Consider the following 27167-nt stretch of genomic DNA (forward strand, 5'->3'; position numbering starts at 1 on the left):
ATTGCCTTTTTAAACTGAAGTAGAGGTAAGAGCTAGTGGGTAGCTGTTTTGCTTTTCTGACCTACAGGCTGAACCCAAATTTCTATCTCTGAGTTTTTCTTACTCGTGCTTCATGCATTTTATGTGAATGTCACAGAAGAACCGATTTGTTTTTATAATTAGCCAAATAGCACACATTCACGATTGCGTATCTGTTAAAGCTGGGCTATAAATAACCAACCAGAGGGACTTGGGTAGTAACTTTATCTGACCACCAGATGGCAGTCCTCCCCATCGTATCTAGCTATTTGCAGCTGACTAAGCAATGACATTATATCTGTGTATTGGATTTGAATGTGGGAAATCCGCCAGGAGTCCTTTGCTCTGGGATTAAATGTCTGATTTGAAAAGTGACTTTCATGGGCAAAGGTGCTTTTTTTTTTCTTTTTTCAGTCATACATACCTACACCTTCAGTACAAAGACTATTTGCATGAACTCCAGACTACACTGGACCCTCCTAGGAGTGCAAGGAGAACCCTCCCTTGACTGTGAAGACTGCAGCAGACTGGTAAAGGCACCAATGAGTGCCTCAGAGTATTGTGTTTCTGAAATCACAGCTAAGTGAGAAATTTTCAAATGCCACCCATATCCCAAGCACTCTTATCTCAGCTCCGAGAATATTTACTTAAAACATTTTCATTTTTTTTTTTTGGCAAACAGCTATGTAAAATACATTTAATTTTACCTTTTTAAAAAGATGCATGTGTCCCCGAGACATATGACTAACGTGCTGGCTTTGAGGATTTCGCTCTCTAGCTACAGAGGCACAAATATATCACAGACTAATTCAAGAATTAGAAGCTTAAAGCTGTGATTACTGACATTCGCATTCGGGAATTACAAGCAATAGAGAATCCATCAACTACCTTCACTGCAAGAGATAACTTGGATGCATTTTCTGACTTACAAATTTATACCTCTAACAAATTCCTGCTTCTGACATGAATCACTTATTAGTGAAATACTCGGTACAGGGATTCATATAATTTTAAAATGCTGTCTGTATTTTATTTACGGAACAGATGAGGATCATTGTGGGGAACACTGGACACAGCAAGGAATGGGCTTCCAGGAAAGTGATATCCCTGGGGGTGGGGAGAAGGCAATGATTTGGCAGAGGTAGCTTTCTTTCCACCTTGGCTTTTTCCTATTTTCACTAGCAGAGAGGAGAACACAGCTAAGGATGAACCCTACCGTGGCATTGTTCCCTTTCTGTCCCTCACCACCATGGCAAGCAATGCCGTATGCTATACATCTGGAGAATGCAAACTATTTTTAATATACCTAATATAAAGCAAGTGTAGGAATTCAGTATAAATTTAAGTAACAAAAATACTCATTACCCAGAACTGAATTCATAGCCATCCACAGAGAACTGGACTGTAATACAATTTCCAAATACTGTAGCATATGTGGATATAATCATGCATAGAAAAAGAACTATTTTATATGGATGGGGACTTTGGGAGCAAATTATTCAGGTAAACAAGGCAACACAGAGAGGCCAGAGAATAGCAAGTTCTGCCCTACTTCGGGTGCAAGGAACCATGTTTGTCACATAAAATTAGGGTTGTCAATTTCTCAACTTTATGTAGTATCTTTGTAACTCCTGTTCCACTGCACACACAATTTTCAGACTTCCGCCCAGAACCTTGCGGATTATTTTGCCACCCCATCTAATGCTTTCCTGCTATACTCAGCTGTAGAATCAGGAAATCTCAAGTTTGACAGCTTTCAAGTCCATCCTACTGGGAGGTGGGCTCCCGGCAATGTTTCTGCTGATCCAACTTCCAATTTCTGTGGAGCCCTCAATACATGTGTGATGAATGAATTAATCAAATAAGTAACTCATGGGAGTTTTCTGGCTAGCCAGTTTTTGGCAAAATTCCAAAACGTCTGGAAAACACATGCTTGTTCACAGGTTCAGAGTTCTGAAATATTCGTACACTGTATTTTTTTTCCAAGACAGGGTTTCTCTGTAGCTTTAGGTGCTTGTCCTCGAACTCGCTCTGTAGATCAGGCTGGCCTTGAACTCACAGCGATATGCTTAGCTCTGCCTCCCATCTTTTAGTTTAAAGGCTTGTGCCACCACTCCCTGGCCCACTGTGTTGGTTTCTATAGCTACAACTGAAAACTATCACACAGTTACTGGTCTAAAATATTATCCTCTAAATTCCCAAGGGTTGAAAACAGTGGTGGCGCTATTCTACCCCTAGCCATTACCCTCCTGCTGATCATTTCACCCTGCTTGTCTGGGTCCTGATTTCCTCCTCTGCTTCTCATCTTCAGGGAAACCACACTAGGGTCCTCTAGCTAAAAGCTCTCCCCCTTTTAACTATATCACATTTTTCTATATGCAAGGATATTTGAGGAGCACGAAGAGAGTATCATTTGGCATCTAGGACAATGTGAGGGGATGCATTTTACTTACTAAAGGGGAAAGCATTGGGAAATTGAAAGATTTGTGGCAGAGCAACCCTGGCAGGGCCCCTGGTGCGTGGAAGACTGCAGCGGGTGGAAGACAGACAGATAAGCCACTTAGGTATAGAGTTTATTTAGTGGGTATTGGAAAGGGTATAGGGGTAAGGGGATTATGGAGGTAAGGGGCAGGGAGAAGGGGGAAGGACAGAAAGGAGATGCAAACGGACACCTAGAGGGAAGAGATGGAGAGAAGGCTAGAGATCAGCTTGCCTCAGTAGGAAGGGGGAGTTTGGGGGTGGGCAGAATTTGTCTCTTAAAGGGACTGTGTACCCAGGTGACAGGGAAGGTCAGCAGAATGATAACAGAAATAATAAGCAAGAAGAAACAAATAATGAGTGGAAATTTAACATTTATGACTTACAGCTGTCTCCAGGCCACAGACTGAAAGAAGATGCTTCAGGGAAGGAACTCAATTGCCTTGCAAACAATAAGCAAAGAGTTGCAAGCCAAGCAAGAAGATCTGAGTTCTACCCCCAGAACCCACTTTAAAAAAGCAGGGAACCAGCAAGAAGCTTAAAAAGCATAATGATAATTGCTGCCCTGAATCTAATCCCCAGAACTTACATGACAGAAAGAGAGAACTGACTGGCTCTGAAGAATTGCCCTCTGACCTTGTCTAGGGTGTCACAGAACACATACATGCAGAGAGAGAGAGGGAGAGGGAGAGAGAGGGAGAGGGAGAGGGAGAGAGAGAGAGGGAGAGGGAGAGAGAGAGAGAGAGAGAGAGAGAGAGAGAGGAGGAAGGGGAGAAGGAGAAGGAGGAGGAGGAGGAGAGAAGAGGAGAGAGAAAACTTATTTTTTTAATAGTTGGTTCAGTGAAATGTACTTGTGATCCCAGGGTTGTGGACACAGAGAGAGCTGAATTTCCGGGACTCACTGGCCAATCAGTGAAGACTAATGGGAGAGCTCCAGCAGAATGAGAGACCCTGTCTGAGGAGATGGATGGCCTTCCTCAAGATGAGATCTGAGCTTATCCCCTAGCTTCCATTCATGTACAGTCACATAGGCATGTACACACATGTACACACACACACGCACATGCACAGAAGCATTTTAAACTGTAGGGCTTTTGTAGGAATCATCCACTGATGTGGGAGTGTCATATATCAATCTGTTGATTTCATTGGTTAAGCAATAAAGAAACTGCTTGGCCCTCATAGGTTAAAACATAGGTGGGTGGAGTAACAGAACAGAATGCTGGGAGAAAGAAGCTGAGTCAGGGAGTCGCCATGATTCTCCCACTCCAGGCAGACGTGGGTTAAGATCATTCCTGGTAAGCCAGCTCTTGGGCTACAGCAGATTATTAGAAATGGGCTAGTCCAGGTGTGAGAGCTAGCTTAGAAGAGGCTAGATAGAAATGGGCCAAGTGGTGTTTAAAAGAATACAGTTTCTGTGTAATTATTTCCGATAAAGCTAGCCTGGCGGGTGGCCGGGTGCCGGGGATGCAGCCCCGCCGCTTTTGTTACAACAATCCACCCGACACCTTCCCAATGTTCACGTACTCTAAGATTCTGTTGTACTAATAGGTAAAATACAGAGTGTCATTAAATGCTGTGCATTTCAGAGCTCCCACTTAGCTTGTATTTATTGCTGCTACACAGCAGGCAAGCAATCATTCTCTGCAAAGCATGCTCTGATTGGCCAGCATCCATAGCAAGTTTCTCTACTTTCAATGTGAACCATGCCTTGAGACATAAAGGACGGGATTGCAAGAGAGTCACTGGGGAAGGGAGAGGCAGAATCTCCCCAGGGAGGAGAAGCAGGAAATTAGAGTAGTTGCAATAGAAACCTGAATTTTTGTTGTTTTTGGTTCTGTCTTTGTATATCTTTTTGGTTTGGCTTTGTGTATCTTTCCTGAGCTCATAGGATAAGTTGACCACAAAAGACTTTTAAAATCACTTTGAACACCTAAGTTATTAGGTACTGGAAGCTCAAATATGTTCAGAGACCATGAAGCAGAACTCAGACAGAGAAAGGAAAATACCATATTTGTGACTGATGATACTGTTAAGGCTATTAGTTGGTGATTTCGTATAAATGACAGCTGGTGGCTTGTTGGGAAAATGCTGCAAAAGAAGCCTCTCATTGATTGAAGCATAGCTAAAATCTTAATGTAAAGTTCAAACCATTAATAGTTGTTGTTCAGGAATTATTCTGAAATGCAGCAAATATTTTTAATTTATTCCAATGCAACTAAATAGCCAATCCCTGGTTCTTAGCCCAATATAAGCTCTATTTTTCTGAGTTGCTATGGAAGATGCAGCAACATAAATAACTCAGCTTTTGCTCCCCTTAAATGCAAGGTAGTGTGTAGTCACCAATGACCACGAGAAAGAAGAGGGTTTATTGACTGAAGGACATAGTGTTATCTCTATGAGTAACTAGGACTCCACAGTGTAAACTATAAACCCGTTATTACCTTGTTTTTAAGGGAGGAAAAGAAAGAAATTTAGAGGGAATTCAATGGTATGCTTTTCTCATATTTCCCAACAAGTACTCTAAAATTCAAAAGCCTTTTAAGAATTTTGCTTTTATAATCATGCCTGAAAATATCTCTTCCCCTCCCTTCCATCCTATAAAAAGATAATTGGATATGTTTGCTTGCCCACCTCCAAAAGTGCTTAAATTTTATAGATAACATCTTTGAGAAAACAATAAAAAAAAAAAACCTACAAATACTGTGGCTTGGTAGAAAATTCACTTCTAAATCTGAAAACACAGAATCCAATTTTACTATTTCTCTGCCTGTGGTTTATAGACACCTTCAACACAGCAGAAGCTATCATGGCAAGGGTCAGCTTGCCATTTGCTTGAAAGCTAAATGCGCTGTCTTGTGCATTTTATGTCCTTCTTAGAAGTCAAGTAAGGTCTAACCTTTATTTAAATGTGGAATATCATTTTTATTTTCTTTGGTATCTCTTTGGATCTTAAAAATAGCTGATACAATAGTATTGTTTGATGTTGCTCATCAAATTTCCCTTAAGTATGGAACTAGAATCAAAGTGAAAGGAAGAGCCTGCCAAGACGGAGGATGCACCGGACTGCATAACAAGAGAAAGATGCACAAGTTGGGTGAAAGACCTCGGAAAATGGTTGAGTTTGATAATGTACTTGCTGGACAAGCATGAGAACCTGAGCTCAGACACACAACGCATTCATTGAAGTCAGGCATAATGTATATGTTATCCTGGTGATAGGGAGGCAAAGGCAGGTGGATTCCTGACGCTCATTGGCCAGACAGCCTAGCCGAATTAATGAGCTCCACATTCAGTGAGACAGGCTCTTTGGAAAAACAATATAGAAAGCAACTGAGGGAGAGATGGAAATTGACCTCTGACCTCCACAAGCACACTGTGCTCATACATATGTAAGCCTACTTGAGTATGCATGCACACAGGAACACATAGAGCCATCCCACATGCGCCCACTCTCTCTCTCTCTCTCTCTCTCTCTCTCTCTCTCTCTCTCTCTCTCTCTCTCTCTCACACACACACACACACACACACACACTATGGGATGAAACAAGAAAAGAGAAAACTAATGAAAAACAACAGCTCTGCAGTGAATTAATTATTAAGCTTGAAGCATATGAAAAGCACAATAAAAAGTATTCAAGTAGGAAGTTAGTAGCCTGGATTATATAGCCACTGTTGTAGTTACTGAAGCAATCCATGATGTCATCATGGTCACCTTGCCTCTCAGTTAATCCTTTTCTACATGAACTCATTATTCTAACAAATTTGATCAAAGAAACAATTTCTTGAGATGCTAAATGGGAATAGTAGTCCTGAGCAGCTACGACAACAGGGCACGGTTACGGGAAGTGCTCAGGCCAGAAGGAAGACAGAGAAATCATTGAAATTCATCAGCATCAGTTGCTCACAAGCAATTAACAAACTGGTATTTCTGAACAATGACAAAGACAATAATTGGGACAGAACAAATAAATGAAGTTTATTCAGTGGTATAATCAATCATGTCAAGTACTGGGAAAAATGGAAAATGGACAAAAAAGATGTGAACCACCATGAAAGCGCTAGAAAATTTCTCAGGAAGTTATTATTTTATCTGAGAAGTCCAATTTTAGTTATGTAGCATGGACAATTTAGGTAGTTTATGCTGCATATCCAAAATCACAACACAGGAAGCTGAAGCAGAAAGACTGTAAATTCTGGCTCATCCTCGGCCATATTGTATGATGTGTCTCAAAAAATGAAATTATATTCAATTTAAAAATCTGGCAAGAATATTCTAGGAAAGGAAAACTAAATTCCTCATGGATCTAAATACATAAATAATAAAGTATCAGCCAACCAAATCTGATGTGTAACTGATAGTATCTTTTTCAAAATATAGTAGGGGACTGGCTTTGTTGGTAAAATTACTTGCTGTACATGTCTGACAACAAAAATCCAGATCCCTGGAACACACATGGAAAGCTAGACACAGGAGTACAGGTGTCCACAGTCCTAGTTTATTCCTACAGGGCGGTGAGCAAGGGAGAAAGGTTCCACAATCCCAGAGGCCAGCTAGCCTGACTTCTGCAGCAGCAGGTCACCCTGTCCCAAAAAGGGCAAAAAGGTGAATAATACTGGAAGATTGGTTTCTGATATCAACATATGCACAATGGAACACATGGACCCACAATCACCCATGAGCAAGCAAGCAAGCTTGCAAGCATGTATGCACACACACACACACACACACACACACACACACACACACACACACAAAGAAATGAAAGCAGATATTAGAATAGACACTTGAAGATCTGTTTTCATAGGTTTCTCCTTACTCATAGTAGCCAAGTTATAAAATTGATCCAAGTGTGCACTGGTGGATGAATGAGTAAACACATTATGTTATCTTATGTGGTGAAATAATGTCCAACATTAAACCAGAGGACATCCTGATGCATGCTGCAGCACAGATAACCTTAAAGGAATGATGTCTAGTGAAATAATGATACAGAGGCAGAACAGCAGTTACCGGATGATGGGAAAGGTAACCAGGAAGGGGTTGGGCAGGTTAATTACTCGGAATGTACTAGAGTGACACAAAGGGATGAAGTCCTAGGGTTATTTTCCACAGTGGGTCCCTGCAGTTAGAATTTACTTTATATTATTTCAAAATTGCTGTGTGAAAACAACAAAAAAGGTACCTGCTGAGGAGCTGGGTATGCCAATGACCCTGATTTAATAACACACCGTGTCCTTACGCTGACATCGCCACCATAATCCATGAATGTGTGAAGCCACCATATATGAATTAACTAAAACATGCAAATATGTTTTCAAAACTTATGGAATATGTTAAGAAAAAGGCAAATGTTTAAAGGAACATATTACTTTTACTAAGACTGCCGAGCCTGAGGAAGATGGTTGCCTGGTGGAAATCGAGCTGCTCTCCCGGTGAAAGTCACCATGCTAATAAGGGCCCAGTGACAAGTATTAAAAGGTAAGATGTGCCATCAGGCAGCCGCCATCCACAGAAGTAAATGGTGATACCTTAGCTCCAGTGAAGGTTTTGCGTGGGAGTCCTTTAATTCTGAGTTTCCCAGTTGTCTGCTAATCGTGTGGGCATCAAACACCACAGAGATAAAGTCTGAGCCTGGGGAAATGCCGGTCCTCTCGATGTTTCTCCCACTCAAAGCCAATCTAAATGAAAAAGTCTGCTTGACATTTAGAAACGAATGGATGTGAGTGAAAAGAAGATGCTCATGTTAGAAATATTCTCGGTGTTTATGAGGAGCAAAAGAATGAGATTTCAGGAGAAGGGGTTGGAGTGAAATGAGTGTTCGGAGACGTCCTATTCATTCTTTCAAGAGAAAGGACAGAATAAAAGGTTCCTTAGGTAGGCTCTCTAAAGGAAAATGTACAAGTGTTGCTTGGCTGTTCTGTGCACAGATGCTGAATTCAAATAAAACTATAGACATCTTTTTGTGCCCCAGGCTGCCTGACATACGTGCAAGGACGAAAAACTTGATGATTAAATCAATGCCTTTCATAATTCCTAGCCTAAATTTCTCAGATGCACAAAGCATCAAAAAAGCAAATCTTTTACCTAGCATCAGTTCTGTTGTGAACAACGTATAAGTTGTAGCTAAGAAGCCTATGGCTTTCAGTATTATTCGAGTCATTTCTGAACGTTACCTGGAGGTGTTTTCTCGGGTAAAGAAACAATTTACTAGGTTTTGCTTACAACAATATAGTATGCCATCCCTTGAAATTTTATTTGGGTCCAGAACAAAATAAATAGTAAAGAGAAATAATTGAGATCTAGAAATAGAACTTTTATTAAATCCTTGAGCTTAATCAACATTGCAATATAAGATATCAGGTGAAAAGCCCAGGGTTGCCCACAAAACACACTATATATTGATTGCCTGGGAAATTGCCTCCCGGAAAACCACAGAAGCCCGTGTGTTTTCTTCGGTTGTGAGAGTCATCTGGTCGTTTACTCAGAAAGTTCAGCAGGGTTGATCCTTTGAAATTTTTTGGAGGAAACAAAATTTTTTTTTATTGTCTCTTCTGATTCTATTGATTTTCCAATGTCCTCTGATATCCAATTATCTTGGACACTTCAAACTGTGTTTAATCCAATGTATGAGGAGGACAGTTGGGCACGGTGATATCGGCAATCACATCTCCATTGCAGTATTAGCTACACTAACCAGATGTAGAACAACCCAAATGTCCATCCACAGACAAATAAAGAAAACAGCAAAATACACACATTCACTCCCCCGCGCGCGTGCACACGCACACACACACACGCACACACACACACACACACACACACACACACACACACACACAGAAATATTATTCAGTCTTCAGCCTCTAAAAAAAGTTATCTTACCATTTATGGCATAAATGAGGAATCTATAATGTACTATGATAAATTTAATGTCTGTCGTGAGTAAATGAGAAAAGATTACTGCATGATTCTACTCATGTTAGACATCAACAACAGGTAAATTTGGGGTTGGAGTGATGGCTCTGCAGTTAAGAGTATTTGCTGTTCTTGCAGAGGAACCAGATTTAATTCCAAGCAACTACAAGCAGCTCACAACTGTCTGACATTTCAGTTCCAGAAGATCCAAACAGTTTTCTGACCTCCATAGCCACCAGATACACATGTAGTGCATAGAAACATATGCAGGCGAAACATTCATAAACACAAAAAAAAATAAAAATTAGGATGAGGAGAAAAATTAATTGCAAGAAGATATAAGAAAATGTTGATAGCTCTAGGTATGCCAATTGTCTTGACTGTAGTAATTTGTATGATTTGCATGTGTCCAAAATTATCAAACTGTGTATATTAAATACATGTAGTTTTATTACATAGAAATTATATTGTGATGGAGTGTCAACTGGGTATATAAGTCACACCTCAGGGTCGTGGATTCGAGCCCCACGTTGGGCGCCAAAATGAAGGCGTAAGTCACAAACAATGCCAATTTGGGATTATGATTAATAGGGTGGTATTTACTTAAAGGGGAAAAAACTTACAGATCATTGTCCCAGGCAACAGCCCTCTACACAACCAGGAAAAGAGTCTAGTCGCCGGCGGAGTAGGAAGTGAAGAGAGAGAGAGAAGAGGGAAGTGGCCGCTTTTTTAAAGGGAGAGAGACCATGCCCCAATGGGCTGGTATCTCAGCAGCTATAGGTTGGAGGAGCGGGAGGACCTCCCGCAACACAACTTATCCCTGGACCCAGCAATACCACTCTTGGGAATATACCCAAGAGATGCCCTGTCATACAACAAAATATATGCTCAACTATGTTCATAACAGCATTGTTTGTAATAGCCAGAACCTGGAAACAACCTAGATGCCCTTCAATGGAAGAATGGATGAAGAAAGTGTGGAATATATACATATTAGAGTACTACTCAGCAGTAAAAAACAAGGACTTCTTGAATTTTGCATGCAAATGGATGGAAATAGAAAACACTATCCTGAGTGAGATAAGCCAGACCCAAAAAGAGGAACATGGGATGTACTCACTCATATTTGGTTTCTAGCCATAAATAAAGGACATTGAGCCTATAATTAGTGATCCTAGAGAAGCTAAATAAGAAGGAGAATCCAAAGAAAAACATATAGGCATCCTCCTAAATATAAACCTTCATCAGGCAATGAAAGGAGACAGAGACCCACATTGGAGCACCGGACAGAAATCTCAAGGTCCAAATCAGGAGCAGAAGGAGAGCACGAGCAAGGAACTTAGGACCACGAGGGGTGCACCCATACACTGAGACAATGGGGATGTTCTATTGGGAACTCACCAAGTCTAGCTGGCCTGGGTCTAAAAAAGCCTGGGATAAAACTGGACTCGCTGAACATAGTGGACAATGAGGACTACTGAGAACTCAAGAACAATGGCAATGGGTTTTTGATCCTACTGCATGTACTGGCTTTGTGGGAGCCTAGGCAGTTTGGATGCTCACCTTACTAGACCTGGATGGAGGTGGGTGGTCCTTGGACTTCCCACAGGTCAGGGAACCCTGATTGCTCTTTGGGCTGACGAGGGAGGGGGACTTGATTGGGGGAAGGGGAGGGAAATGGGAGGCGGTGGCAGGGAAGAGACAGAAATCTTTAATAAATAAGTAAAAAATTTTTACTGGCCTTTTGCTTTTATATGTTCTGGTTTCAAGAATGCAAAAAAGAAGGAAATTATACTATAATAATAGTATGATTAGTAGAACTCATGTCAAAAGTACTTTTGAGTTTAGAGTTATTTAAATTGAGTCTTCTGCTTAGCCACACACACAGAAAAAGCAAAACTCATCCAAAAACTACTCAAAAACATATAACTCCAGACAATCTTTTCCTCACCTGAAGACAACATTTTGTTAAAATGCATCCAAGTCTTTATTGTGACTATAACCTTGGTTGATAATTCTCTGTATAAAAAGTGCACTTAAGAAACAAATCTTAAGTATGAAATAATTTATAGGGAATGATAGTGAATCCACCTAGTGTATTGCTTGCCTCTGTTTGTTTCCTTTGAAACATGGTCTCCCCATGTTGCCCAGATTAGTCTAAACTAGTTGACTCAAATGTTTCAGCTGTCTAGGTCTATTAAGTAGTTGGAACCACAAGAGTATACTAACATACTAGGCTATATGGAGTAGTTCTGAAACAACTTAAAAAGATAGTCTTTAATGTTTATAGGAATTTGGATGCTACATTTTTTATACAAATGAAGCCAAAGGCAATGTTTGTATGGTAATAGAATCCATTCTCTTCTGACTAGCTTCAAGGGCTGGTATGCAGTATTAGTATAGTATATTAGCATTGCATCCTTAAGATGGATTCTATTTTTAAATTCTAATTTTACATATTCAACTCCACACTGTCTAGTTCAACATGTGGGGAGCAGGGAGAGGGGTAAAACTATGGGTCATTGTAACATGGACAGGGCCTGCTTGTTGGGGTTTCTGTCCCTTCTGGTACCCCACAGCTGACAAGCCCCAAAGAAAATCACACACAGAGATCTCTATAAGTTATAAAGCTGATTGGCCCATTAGCTCAGTTTACATATTAGCTCTTGTAGCTTATATTAACCCATTGTTCTTATCTATGCTAGCCATGTGGCTCAGTACCTTTTTCAGCTGGGTAGATTACATGCTGTTTCTTCAGTGGTCTGGGCAGGAGTGGGAGGAATCAGCTTCCTCCTTCCCAGAATTCTCCTGTTCTCATTGCATCATTTCTACTTCCTGTCTGGTTTTCCTGCCTATACATCCTGGCTGACAAATCAGTGTTTATTTAAAACATGAATGACAGATTATAGACAATTTAATGGTTTTTTTGCACGCTGTAAAACTTTGTTATTGTCTTGGTTTAATCAAGTGCCAGTAGCCAGGCAGGAAGTGTAGGTGGGTGACCAAACAAGGAGAATTCTGGAAAGAGGAAAGACAGAGTCACAGCTGCCAGCCAGATGCAGAGGAAGCAAGATGAGAATGCTGTACTGAAAAGGTACCAAGCTACATGAGTTAATTTAAGTTATGAGAGCTAGTTAGTAAAAATTCTGAGCAATTGGCCAAAAAGTTTATAATTAATATAAGTCTCTGTGTGTTTATTTGGGACTGAACATCTGTGGGACCAGGTGGGACAGAAACTTCTGTCTACAGGTTGTTTTTATTTTTATTTTTTGCTGTTTTTTTTGTTAAAAAAAAAAAGCTTAAGCATAACCAGTCTAATTTTATCGAGTCATTTATTGTTCCTAATTCTCATTTATAGTTAGTGGATAATAGATAATAATCATTGTGTGCCACATGCATGCAAAATTATAGCTCTTACACAGGGCACATGCATTTACAGTGATGCAGTTAATAGCATTAAAATAAGAATTTTATATTTGAATTCTGCTTTGAAGTAAAGAATTTAACAAATCACATTTATTTAAATAAATACTACACTACCTAGACCTACACTTGCTCTAACTATAAATATGGATAGATTTTTCAAAGATTTGCCAAATGGCTAACATGAAATATTAGAAGCATATCTTCCTGAATTTAGTATGAATAACAACACTGAAATGACTTGTTTCACATCCATTTCTGGTTTTTTGTTTTTCTTTTTTTCTTGACTATTCTACTTTCAATGAATATTAAATGAAATTGGGTTTGTTCGACATGTGAAAGAAAACTCAAGGTATTAGTGGTACAATGAAGAGATATTTTTCTTTTGCCCATGATAATGTATAGGTAGGCTGCCCAGGATTGACATGAAGTACATCATCTTAGCAACACAGCTAGAGCTCTCTTTCTTTTTCTGTTCATAACCTCCACAGAATACTGGTTCCCCCTTTGGTCCAGATGGCTTCTATAGTTCCATCCACTTTATTTACTCCAGTAACTAGCTTTCCTCGCAAGCCTCCCTCAGAAACAAATCTTGGAATCTGCATACAGCGTTTCCAACTTTGTCCTCTAACTAACATACATGTAAGAAACACTGGGAAAGATAATATCTATAATATAAGCCACCTTAAAAATTAGGAATTCCATCTTATTAAGGAGGAAATAAAAAGAAAATGAATATCTGTAAATTAACATTCTAGCACAACCATCACTGTTTAATATAGCACAGGGATGAGCAAAATCTGTGAGAGCCAGCGAGATGACACAGCAAACAAAAAATGTGAGATTTGAGTATAAGCGTAAACAAGCCTAATGACCTAAGTGCCATCTCCAGAACCTGACTTGGAAGTAGAGAACTGACTGCTGAAAATTGTTCTTTGACATCCGTATACACAGCATGGAACCAGTGCACATTTCATATACACACAGCAGTAATAATAATAATTTTTAAAGAATGTTTTGAGAAATTTTGTCTTTACAGTTTGGCTCAGATGAAGTAATATTATTCATTCACACATTTAGAATGTAATCTAGAAATGGCAATTCTAGTCATGTTCACTAAGCATTATCGACTCATTTATCAAAATATGCTGAAAGAGCTAACAAGAGTATATTACATATAAATACAGCTTTATGATAAGAAATTATTAGCAATAAGTGATAAATGGTGCTAGATTTAGCAGTAAATGGCAAATAATAGAAGATTTGTTATCTACCCAGGACATAAAATATGCATAGAAAATGTTAGTTGTAAAAGATATTAACCTAAAAGAATTAGTTATGAATCAAATTGAGCAAGGGTACATAAAATAGAGATTTCTCAAAATTAACTATGCTTTGAACTATATACAAATTTTTATTTAACATTGTTCTGCTTCTCTTCAGAAATATTTTATACAATATTCATTTCTGTATATAAATTACTCATAGGATGATAGCTATTTTTATAATTATATTAGTTCAGTGGGAGGAGTATGAGATGAGTTGGAGAAGAGAGTAGGGGTGGATTTTATCAAAACATATTGTGTACATATGAGAAGTTCTCAAAGAATAAATAAAATCATTTTTAAGTTACATGGAAAGGGCTTGGGTATGGTTCAGAGGTAAAATGCTTATTTAGCATATGCAAGGTCCTGAGTTCAAGCACTAGCATTGTAAAATTAAATATATAAAAACATAAATTACCCTGAACTGTGTAACATGAGCCCCAAAAGAGGTTAATGCTCATAGTCGACACTGAATGCAATGCATGTTGCTTCCATGTGGACTAAAGGAAGCCAGAGGGACTCCAGGGATTTTCATCTTCATATTTATATTTTCCATAGAATGTATTTTTATACTTTCCTCTCAGTATCTCTTAGATTTTCTGTTTTTCTGACATGCCTATTCCACACCCCCACAAGAACGCCATGTGCTAGGTAGCTAAAATGAAGAAAGGTAAATTAATAATAATAATAATAATGAACTTCAAGGGCAAACAAAAGCAATTGAATAAACCAAAGGAACCTTTAAAAGGCCACATTATGAAGACAGCACTCACAGGAAAGCAGTTTCTCAGAGCCTGAACTTCTAAGTAAACCTTTAATAACATGAGTATGTAATGTGTTGATGCTTTATTGAGTGAAAACTTGATATTCAGAAAGTTCACACACCAAGTTCTTTCATATTGGAACATTTGACTCGAAAGTGAGACTGAAATATGGATGAGCTCAGATTTCAGTGTCCAGGCTCAGTTCCGCTTTAGATGTTTTACTCTTACCAGGCTATGTCTCGGGGACTAAACATCCGTCTGCAAATAAAGAAGTTTGAAACGACCAATGCTCTGTTTCATCCAGATTAGTTAGCATCCTTTGAATCTGACTTTGGTGGCAAATCCATATCCCAGATTATTCCCTTTAGTAAAAATCTCCTCCTAGTAATACTTGATCCTGCCCTGAGGCTGCCATGAGCTCCAAATCTCGGGATTGCCATGGGGAGAATGTCTGCTTCATTCAACTGAAGAAACATAGGATTGTCCAGGCTCTGCACCTTCCTCGGTGTCGGTAGTTCAGATCTGACAAGACCCAAAAGGCATATGGAGGTTAAGCCCAACTGCAAGCAAAGCAACTGTGCTCAGTATTTACCCAGACAGAAGATGAAAGTGTATTGTGTAGAGCTGATAGAGAAGCAAAGTCATCGTGAAGTCAGCTATGAGGAGCTATGTGCCCGCACCAGAGTCTTTTGAAAGAGAGACGTCAACAGCAAAGACATTCAGAAAGAATGTCCATCTCATTCTCAGTGTCCCCCATAGGAATGTTGCTGTGTGTGTCCTATGTCTTAATGGGAAATGGCATGCTGATAAGGAGGTAGACGTACAGGCACATGAGAAACATGCTATGAGCAGATGGGGAATCTCAGAAAACTTGTGAAAAAAGGTTAAGATGCCAATTAAGTCACCTTATTGGATGAGACCCCGTCAAAGCATTACTAGACTATGAGCTTAAAGATTGGAGATAAAATTTAAACTGTAAAATAGGCCTTACCCTCAGACATCCTGCAGAATAGAAAGTTAATTAAAATATCATAGATGAGGAGCAGTGCTGCTAGTACCTTTAATCACACTAACAAGTATTACAGAATACACAAATAGATTTGGAGGTTTTGTTAGAACATGAAATGACTCCTAAAATCTGAATAGTGTGTGTATCTGCAGAAGCTATGCAGACCAGAAGTCTGTGGGATGGCATATTAGAAGTGCTGAAATAGAAAATAAACAAACAAAACCAAAAAGATAAAAAAAATGCCAACTAAGAGTATTTTCCCAGTCAATGCTGGCCTTTAGAAATGCAGGGAGAAAAAAAAGAATTTTTCCAAGGAACCAAAAGCTGAAAGAACTAATCATCCCTACATTCACCTTACAGAAATGAGAGTAGAAATGAAAAAGATTCTAATTAAAGACACTAACATTTAAGTGCAGAATACTCTCTGACTACCAAGAAGGCAAATCAACTGCTTTTCACTATGTTCTGAAAGCTAAGTGACAAATTTTAAAATAACCATAGCTATGATAATTTGTTAATAGGCACGATAAAAAATTGTAAATAACGACATCAATAACAAGATGTGCTCCTGGGAAGAAACAGCAGTATAGGATTGTTGTATGTGATTCAGGTTACTTGCTGTCAGCTTTAAATACTCTGCTATGATTAAGAAATATTTTATGTATTTTATGCCTATACTAGGCAGAGGAAAGAATCACAGCATATCACTATGAAAATTATCTAGTCACAAAAGAAAACGGGGAACAAAGAAATTTAACTGAAATTGCAAAGAAAAATACTGGCTGAATGTTAAGAGATGACAAAAAATATTCTGTGCAGACTAACCAAATGAGAGCAGAGATGGTGATGCTTATACTTTACAAAATAACTTTAAATTTAAAATTTGTCACAGGAGACAAAAAAGAGTATTACAGACTTCATCAGATGATTATAATAGTATATAATCCATATATACATACACACTGAAGGTCTTAAATATAAAAAACAAATATTAAGAGAAATTAATAGATAGACAACAGTCAATAACAGAAGGAAGACTTAGTACTGTGCTACCAACATGGGTTTCTTTCTCACCTCCTCATAGAATCACATTGGAAATGGTGAATTCAACAATCATAGAAACCAAGTAGACCTACCAGCCACGAATGCAACAGTATATCACAAAGCATCAGGATACATAATCTTCTCAAACAAACATTCTCCAACGTGGATCAATTAGGCCACAAGCCATTTGTAAAACATTTGAGAAGTTTGAAGGTGAGAGAAGCATCTCAGGGTTACAGTATCAGCCTAATGTATAGGATTGGGGCTTAATTCCCGGTACTTAAAAATCTCCCAAGAAGATAAAAACTATGTTGAGAATGTTTCCTAAGCTCCTAGTATGAAACTAGAAGCAGGAAGAAAAATTAACACTCTTAAACAGTCAATGGACCAAAGATGAAATAAAAAGGCTATCACCACAATCTTGACACCAAATGAAAATGCAGTACATCAAAATTTATGGATTGAAGCAAAATTTATGTTAAGGTAAAAGTTTATAGCTATAAATGTCTGCATTAATAAAGATGACATGGGTGATGTGGCAGTCAATGCCTGTTAGTCCAGCTCTTAAAAGCCACAGGCAGAAGGACCCTGACTGGAGGAATATACACAACTAGTCTTAGGATAGTCTGAGCAGCATAGGATGGCCTGTCACACACACACACACACACACACACACACACACACACACACACACAGAAAAAGGAATAGAGAGATGTCAAGTGTACAGTCTTTGCATCTCAAGAAACTAGTGAGATTAACAAAACCCAAAGTTAACAAAGAAAAACAATGTCGGAATAGAAACAACAGAGAAGCAAAGGGACAAGTCAATTAAACCTAAAGCTGTTTTTCAAAGGAAAAAAAAATAACGAACTTTACCTTACCTAGATGAGAGAATAAAAAGGAAGACACAAATACATATAATAAATGAAAGAGGACATCACAATGGATAACATAGAAATGCAAAGCATGATGACAAAACACCATGAACATTACTCACCAGAAACTGGCAAACCAGAGGAGCTGGTGCAGTGTTAGACACATTCAACCCATAGTGACTGAACCACGAGAGAACAGGAAGGCTGAACTGACCTTCAGTGATTAAACCTCATCAATAATTAAATACTTTTTATTGAAGGAAAAACCCAGGATTTTCTCTGGTAAGTGCCATCGGTGTTAAATAAGAATAATGCTGAAGTTTTCTTAGACTCTTCCAAAATATTAGACAAAAAGGCATAGTTATAAACTTATTTTACAAAGCCAGGATTATCTGCTACCAAAGCCCAATAAGGATCTTCTAGAGCAAAGATGTTCTCAACAAAATACTAGCAAAGTGTGTGCAGTCATAAGTTAAAGAGCTCACAAACCAAGATCAAGCTGCACTTACAGTGTACCATCTATTAGAAGGCAAAAACCTAGAGGTAATAATGATAGATATTGGGCTTCTAACTACAAAGTTCTCCAATTCCTTTCAAACTAAAGATTTTTATTAAGTCAATGAGGTGGTTCAATGGGTAAAAACAGTTGTGTAAGCTTGATGACCTGAGTTCTCTTCCTGAAACCCACAGTGGAAGGAGAGACCCAACTCCTGAAAGTTATTCTCTCTCCAAACACACACTGCGTCACAACTGTGTACCCTAACACATACAAAATGATGATAACAGACTGGTTAGTTTTATTTTGGGTTTAAGCACTCCTTGGGTTGCTACTGAGACAAAACAAATCATAGAACAAGAACTGTGATGTTTCCAATATAGTATTTACCATTCCTCAGGTTTTTTTGTTGTTTTTTTTGTTTTGTTTTGTTTTGGTTTTTTTTGTTTGTTTGTTTTTGAGACAGGGTTTCGCTGTGGCTTTGAAGCCTGTCCTGGAACTAGCTCTGTAGACCAGGCTGGTCTCGAACTCACAGAGATCTGCCTGCCTCTGCCTCCCGAGTACTGGGATTAAAAGCGTGCGCCACCATCGCCCGGCACCATTCCTCAGTTTTATCCACAGTGTTTTCTGAAGTTCCATAGGTTGTTGGAGGAAAACATCTGGTATAGCAGGATACCATCCTAGCAGGATACCATCTTCTGAACGGTATGGTATTCTTTAAATCTTGGTGTCAACCTAACTATTGTTTTGTGTGTGTGTGTGTGTGCTACAGAAATGTGTCCTACAAGATAATATTGGGAAAAAAACAATACCCTCATTCTGTACATTATAATCGACTAATAGATGGCTAACAGTAATCTAAGTGCAAGAAAGGATTCACAGCATGTAACTAAGTTACCAAATCATCCCCTAGGAAAAGTAAAGGAAGGAAAGGGAATGAAAAGAGTCAGTGGCCTCTCAGTTCCATTTCTGTTGTTGGGAGAAAATAAGAAAACACACCTAAAGGGAGAAAGGGCTCACTTGCCTCACAGTTTCAGGTTACAAACTATTACTGTAGGAAGACAAGGACTGAGAAGAAATGGCAAATGGCTTCTTGCTTGCTTGCATGCTTTCAGCCTTCTCTCTTATGCTCTCCAAGACACCCTGCCTAGGGGGTCCTGCTGCTGGCAATGGCCTGAATTAGTTAATAACCAAACACCCCGTGCTCAGATGTATCCACCGGCCATCCTGATCTGTATAATACTTCAGTAAGAGGCTCTTCTGGGAGATCCTAAATTGTGTCGGGTTGACAGTAAAAGTAGCCTGTCTGTCCTAGTCACAATCTCACCTAAAACATCAAGAAAACTAGTATCCAAAGTTTCCATATTTCATTCCAATACATTAGCTTTCTGAAAGTCTGCACAGGAAAGTATCAACATGCCAGCAAGTACTCATTTGTATGATTACACAGTACAAATGAACAAAGTTGCTGTCAGTTAAAAACGGTAGCACAGAAACAGTTCATTAACTCAAAGATCAATGCCAGAAACATAACCCTGAAATGGTTGACAAACTCCACGATAGCTCTGAATTACACAACAAGGTTATTTCTCATCAACTTTACTTCTGCAGCAGCAGCATGAAAGATGGAAGCTACTGTGTGACCATCTCCAGCACAATGGCTCCATGACCAGCTTCCACTCGATTCAAGATGGCTGTCGGCCAGGATCCTCTAATGGCTACATTTGACAAGACGATAATAAAAAACGAAGAGCCCTGAGTGATCAGTATACAAAACATTTCAGAAAAATTTCCTAGCCCTTTTAGAGGAAGTTGTGACTTTTTCCTTTCAAGTCCTCTGTCACTCATCCACATAGTCTCGTGCCTTTTGTTAATTAGTTATTTCCTAAAATGACAGTTGCTTTATTCAGCTGGAAGGGGGGAGCAAAAATGATAGTATACTGCAGAGCATTTTAATATGCTAGTCAAATTCATTTCTGAGGTGAATTACATGAGAGCATCTCTGTACTGAGCTTTTACAAGGAAACGGTAATATCACCTTGAACTCAGAAGTGCATTGCTCTGCAACCCAATTATTCCCATCCCAATAGAAAAGGCGATCACAATTAATCTTGGATTATTTGGGGGGAAGGGGTAAGTCTATAATATGTCACAACATTTCAAATCAGACATTTTTCAATTAGAACATTTCTGTCAGTTTGTGATTGTTCTGTGGCAAAAGCAATGAAAACCTGGCACCACCATAAAAAGAATCATCCTATTTTAAAAGAGAAAAGTGGGGAAATAAAAATATCTGTGCTTCAAGGCAGCAGAACATGCTTTCATTCCATAACAAAATTTCCCAGCAAAACTTTCTGTGATATTGTAATAGAAGCATCTATTTTTTTGCATAGATTATAAAATGGTTTGAGAAAAAAAGAATTTTTGTTCTTTTTAAGGGAAAGTACGTTAAGGAAAGAACAGAGAGGTGTCATTTAAAGAGCACTGAGCGAAGTGAGTCCTCGAATCTGTGTGATGCAACAAAACCTTGGGATTAAATTATTTCTGATCTGTCACATAAATTATATAGTGCTTTCTAGCTCACCGAATTCTTTCATGTAAACTCCAGGATTAACCCATCAAAATTTAAGATTTTTTATTGTTTCTGTGTTTAACTGAATTAGCTTATGAACATGGTCCTAAACAAAAGCAATTACTTTTTAACACCCCCAAAGAAATGGTGGGTCCTCCAGACAGGTGCTCCCGAGCATAATAAACTAAATTATCACTAAAATTGATTTCAAAGCAAAACCAAGTATTTATCCTAGGTTTGTTGCCACCTTTATCATGTATGACATATGAAGGAGAACAAAAAACCTCTACTTGCAAATGTTTGAAAATATGTCCCTGAAAGAGAAACTTTCCTCGTTCACCTTTAGTTCATTCTCTCGTCCCACAGATCTGAACTACTGGTCCTAAGGCTTGACATGAGACTATTCTAAACTAAGAAATGCGTGTGTTTATAACACGCTGAGAACTTTTAAAACTCAAAAAAAGTACAAATCATCAGTCATAGGTCCTATGCTACTACTATAACGTTCTGGGAAGAGATGCAACTACACAAGTCTTAAACACCACAAGAAGCTAGTTTGAGCAGATAAAAATAAGCAAGACTTCACTAGTTTAGAAAAACATGGAAGTGGGCAGGATAATCCCTATGATAAGATTGACAATTGAAAACGTTTACCATTGGTAACTTTTACTGAGTATTCACTGGGTACCTGACAATGCATGCCCTCTATCTCATTTAATAATTACAAAATTCTTGAGGTAGGTCTCTGCCTAAATCTGGGTGGTTCTGCTCTAACTGTCTTCACTGCTTTGTGTTTTTGTGATTTCTTTTTCTGAATAGCCAATAATGCAGTGCAGAAGCCGACTAAAGTGTCAAACATCTTCAGCAGCAAGTCACTCTTCTGATGGAGAAAGCAATTACGCAGGTAACTTTGAGGGACAGAGAAGTTTCAAAGTGAAAATGCTAAGCTGGGGAAAGAAACTGAAGGCCTAAAACAGGAGCTAATCCAGGCAGAAAGTCAAAATGGAGGGAAACAAATCCCATTTCCATCTGGTACTCCTCGGCAAGCTAACTTTGAAGCTCCTGCAAATACAGCACAACCCACTGAAGCGACTGGTCCAGAAGAGAAAATTAAAGGAGGAGGAGGAGAAAGAAAGAAGGCAGGAGAGAAAATAGAAAAGAGAAGGTGCTGGCAGCTCAAAACCATCTGTAATTCCCATTCCAGGGATTCTGTTGCGTTCTTTTCACCTCTCAGTCACACATGTGGTGCATATACATACAGGCAGAAAAAAAATTCATGTACATAAGGATATATACATATATGTATACACACACATATATATATACATATGAAAAGGGGTAAAAGAAAGAAAAAATTCAGTAGTCATTTGTGGGAAGTACTGACTTAACTAAGTCAATAGATATTTCTCCTCTGGATCTTCAAATTGGTTGTGCCATTACTATCAGAGAATAACCTGATGCGGGGATCTTAGTATGTTGAGGAAATAGACATCCTCAAGAATGGTTGTCAATGGAATGGTGAGTCATGTTCCTCTAGAACATCCAAAGAAGAGGAAGGTGGTTTCAATTTGGAGCCTGCCACAAGGATGGAGTACTACTATGTCAAATGAAGAATGGTATGTGAGTTTGCCATAGAGAGGGGGAAATTGGGCTGCTTCTAATGGATCCACTCTGGAGAGGAATTATCTCCAGTGCTTTCACTGGAGCCTGACAAGGAGCTGAATCCTGGGAAGAAGATGTGGGAGCAGATCCAGTGCAGTGCATTTGATGATGATGAGAATGTGGCCACATACAGAGGGGGTCCCTTAAATGTGAAGAGAAAGGGATGTGCAAGGCTCAAGTAATGGCAACAGAATTAGATAAGATAGCATCCTCTGTTACTGAAAGACATGGGGAAAAATACCTTGGTAACAATATTTGTGACTTAAACATAAAACCAAACATAAGACCAAACCCATTTCCTGTATATGTTCCCACGCCCACTTGCCAGCATTTGACACTTGCCAATGTTTGTCTTTCCGTTTCATTTCACTGGAACTTCCTAACTTCCCTTTAACTTGGGGCAAGAGCCTTTGAAAGGGAGTGATTTGAAGGGATGCTTTGAGAAGAGCCTCCTGATGAAGGTGGTTAGACGGCCAAGGCACACTTCTTTACTGCCTTTCTAGTTATCGTCGTCACTTCAAAGATAGCATGAGTGGGTTACACATCCGCAGACTTGCCCCACCCACTGCATATCTGTTTCAAATGCTCCCTAAAGCACACCCTTGGCAATACCATTCATACTGGCAGTCCCTACAGAAAAGGACTGAATGCTGGCCTCACCTGAGACAACAACACTTGTTGGAAATGGGTGTGCCTCACAATGTCTTAATCTGCCATTAGTTTTTAAGTACATTATTTTCTTGCATATTTAAGGTTTTTAGAATTTTTTTGTGGAGTCACTTTTATGAAAATTGGAGCCACCTCCAACTACAGCAGAACCGTATATTTCATTTTGTTCTGATGTCTTTATTTGTAAAGAAAATTTGAAAGAAACTTCTTAAACTGTGACTTATAAAGTTTCATGTCAGCTCCAAGAACCCTAAAATCTAATACAGTTACAGGGTGCTCTGGTATGCCAATGGGACACTTGGAGAAGATATTAAGAACTAACCACAGAGAAACCCTGTCTCAAAAAACAAACAAACAAAAAAAAAGAACTCTCCAAGTCAAGAATACAGTTAAAACTTATACTGTCTTCCTCAAAACTTCAGTAAGGCAAATGAATAAATGTAAGTCGTCTCTTCAGGCTCCCAGCATTTTGTAACTTCAAGACTAAATTCACAAGGAAAATTCTTTTAGAGGTAAAAATTACAACTTTTTAGTATCTCATTAGTGCTCAATGTCTTTAATCTGTTAACTTTTTTCTAGGAAGTATTTCACAAAGTAACACAGTTTCATCATGCTATAAACTTTAGAAAAAGAAAACAAGATTAATAATAAAGGTTCACAATGCAGTGAATTCTAATATGAAAATGGATGTAAATGCTGACCTTACTGACAAATTTTGAGACTCAAGAGATTTGACTACAAGGGTGGCAAGTGATGGCATGCTATTGAACTTGAAGATATTTCTGAACAATGAAGAGGATTTTGTAATTCCAGATAAAAGGAATGACTTCTCAAGTTTTGTAGAGGGAATAGAAAATTACCATGTATGCTTGAATGCAGGGTTAACAATACAAACCCATTTGCAATGAAACCTACAAATATTCTTAAATAAATTCTCATTGCTACCGAATTCAGGACTAAGCTTTATCAAGTGATTAAAAGTAGCCTAGAACCACAGAGATTAAATTTAGCCTCCGAAAGGTAGATCGTCAAGCCTGATGACTTTGAATCTATGAAACATATTCAAAATCAGCTTAAAATTCTTTTTCTATGACATCTTGATATGAGAACTCTAATGAATTTTCAGCTGTCTTTCTATAGGCTCAATTATATTTCATCCTTAATTCTTCTAATAACCACTTATATGTTTATGATATCCACAAGAAATTTCCAGGGGAATTTTACATACTTCATGTATCTTTCTACTTGTTTCATATAGTAACTATCAGTGTTTCACAAATATAAAATGGATGATGAGTTATTAAGTAACATTCATAAATCTTTGTTTTAAAACATTCATTTTCATAATAATGGGTTAAAAATAGCATTGCCTTCTACTGCCCATACATGGACCTAAGGTTTTTCTCTGCTCCATTCAACATCTTTTCTACTTTATCTCAAATATTAAGGAAGTTATTTCCACTCTTCAGGTAGTTAAATGTATAAATATGTTCAACAGGACCAATAAAATAACCGGAACTTGCTAATGGTTTATGTGGTGGGTTGAATGAGAATGGCTCCTATAGGCTCACCCATCAATGTATTTGGCTTCCAATTAGAACTGTTTGGGAATGATTAGAAGGTGTGCCTTTTTGTGAAGGAGCTGTGTCACTGCCCGTGACCTTTTTAGTTTCAAAAGAAACCTGACATTCCTAGTGTGTCTCTTTCTGCCGGCTGCTTGACAATCAAGATGTGAGATCTTAGCTGTTCCTCCCATCATTCCTTCATTTCTCCATCTTGGATTCTAACCCTCTGAAGCCATCAACCCAAACAAATGCTTTCTTTTATAAGTTGTCTTGGACGTGGTGCTTTGTCACTGCAATAGAAAAGTAACTAAGATAGTTTAAGCGGAAGTTTCCCCAAATTTTATAAATATATTTTCCATTCTTTTTAAAACTTTTGCCTGGAAAGCAGCACTTAGAGACACACAAACGCACATGCTACTCTGCTCCTCAGCGTAGATCGGAGATTATGCTTCCATCCACAGATATTATACTGTTCTCATTTGATGAAAGAAGTGCATTTTCATTGTGAAACAAATAGTAACTAACACTTTTTTTTTTATATTCCAGGGTTTCATCTCCCATCTCTTCTAACTTATTTAAATGCCATGGTGTGTTTCCTGATTCATTAGCGACTCCAGGCATATTTTTCTCCCTCTTGACACTGTCAACCCAGCAAGCTGTTCCCTCTGACTTCAAAGTGTAAATATTTTTGCTTCATCATTGGTTTGGTAATCTAAAGGGTGGTTTGGCTTACCTGTAAAGAAGCCATATTTTGCTAAGAAAACAACAGAATAGAGACGCTAATCAAAGCTTCCTTTTATATTATGAATTTTCCTTTTAAAAAGACTAGGGTAATTTCTTTTATGAAAGAATAAAGGCAGACGGGGAATGATTCCTTCAAAGAGTATTAATTTTATTTTGAAATTCAAGTTGATTAAAAATGACAGTTACCTGAATCTTATATATTTGTATGATTATTCAGATCAGAAATCTAATAAGCCTAAAAATATTAGACTGTTTTCAAACAGAAGTTCCCGAGTTACTCACAGTGTTTGCAGTTATCTGATGATGGAGGCTAAAGTTTTATTCCTATGCTTCCCTTTCTTCTAGAAAGTTCTACCCTTTTGGCAGCCTGAGGTTTAGCTCCTAGCACACTGGCAGACCTCCTTGCTTAACAGGTGGTCAGTTCTGAGTAGTCTTTTGATGAGAAGTAGAATAAGGCTGTGCTCTGCTTGAAATGGAAATGCTCAAGGCTTCTGACACACCATCAGAAAATAGCATGGATTCCAACTCACTCTGCAATTGTCTGTGGCCAGGTTGCTTTCGAAATTCTAGCTGACTTCCACCACAACAGGAAAATGAGAACTATAATCATACTTTAGGTGATTTATTTCTTAAGTGATATATCAAATGAAGATTTTAATAAGCAACAAACTATATAAAAGGTTTATGGATAAAACATTTTTGTTTTATTTTGGTTTGGTTTGGTTATTTTTTGTTTTTCTTGTTTGGCTTTTTCTTTCTTGTTTTTTTTTTTTTTTAATTTTGCTTTGTTTCATTTTGTTTTTGTTTTTTGAAACAGGGTTTCCTCTGTGGACAACCCTGGCTGTCCTGGAACTCTCTCTGTATAGCAGGTTGACCTCAAACTTACAGAGATCTGTTTGTTTCCGCTTTCTGAGTGCTGGGATTAAAGCACTTTATGCACGACTATGGGGTAAAAAGCATGTAATGTTTAAGAATCTCACAGAATGGGTCAAATGCTTTGAGTTTGTGATCCTTGGCTCTCTTTACATTGAACTGAGAAAAATGTTTTAAACTGTTGAGGTTGTGTGAAATGAATAAGTGAAAACTGACAGAATGGGGGCCTGTCATTTGCTTGGCTGTGTCTGAAATGCTGTCCTATAATTACCTGCTTGCATTCCCCTACAAACTTGCTAGACAGAAAGTATCTAGTTTCACACATAGAGAAAAGATTGCGGAGGTGATCCCACATGCTCAACAGCCCTCGTTCACCTACTCAGGCATCACCCTCGACTGCCTGTCATGTTTATTGCACAGACTTAAGGATTGTCTCTGCTTTATTAAAGACTCTTAGCAATTACCTTTAAATTCCACAGCTGTCACTAACCTCACATTGGATGTTGAAACTATGAAAATATTTTTATTTACAATTTACTTAAGCATCAGTAAAAACAATAATGGACTTCTTTTAAGTTACATTACGAATTTTTCCATAATTTTTCTCTTTCACAATCATAAAATTCATATATTCATAGCCCTTAACTCACTATTCTCTTACCTCCTTCCCCAGGGCAACTGCAAATAACTCTGTGTGTGTGTGTGTGTGTGTGTGTGTGTGTGTGCGCGCG

The 27167-nt window shown here is 38.4% G+C and overlaps 1 protein-coding gene and 1 pseudogene across 1 annotated transcript in view; one reads left to right on the forward strand and one right to left on the reverse strand.

Annotated features, from left to right (window-relative positions):
- Themis (thymocyte selection associated) overlaps nt 1-27167 on the reverse strand; it is a 187381-nt gene that overhangs the window by 33388 nt on the left and 126826 nt on the right. The window lies entirely within an intron of this gene.
- LOC142837774 (aminoacyl tRNA synthase complex-interacting multifunctional protein 1-like) lies at nt 7899-22767 on the forward strand (annotated as a pseudogene).

The sequence above is a fragment of the Microtus pennsylvanicus genome, chromosome 1 (assembly GCF_037038515.1).
Source record: "Microtus pennsylvanicus isolate mMicPen1 chromosome 1, mMicPen1.hap1, whole genome shotgun sequence".
Lineage (NCBI taxonomy): Eukaryota > Metazoa > Chordata > Mammalia > Rodentia > Cricetidae > Microtus > Microtus pennsylvanicus.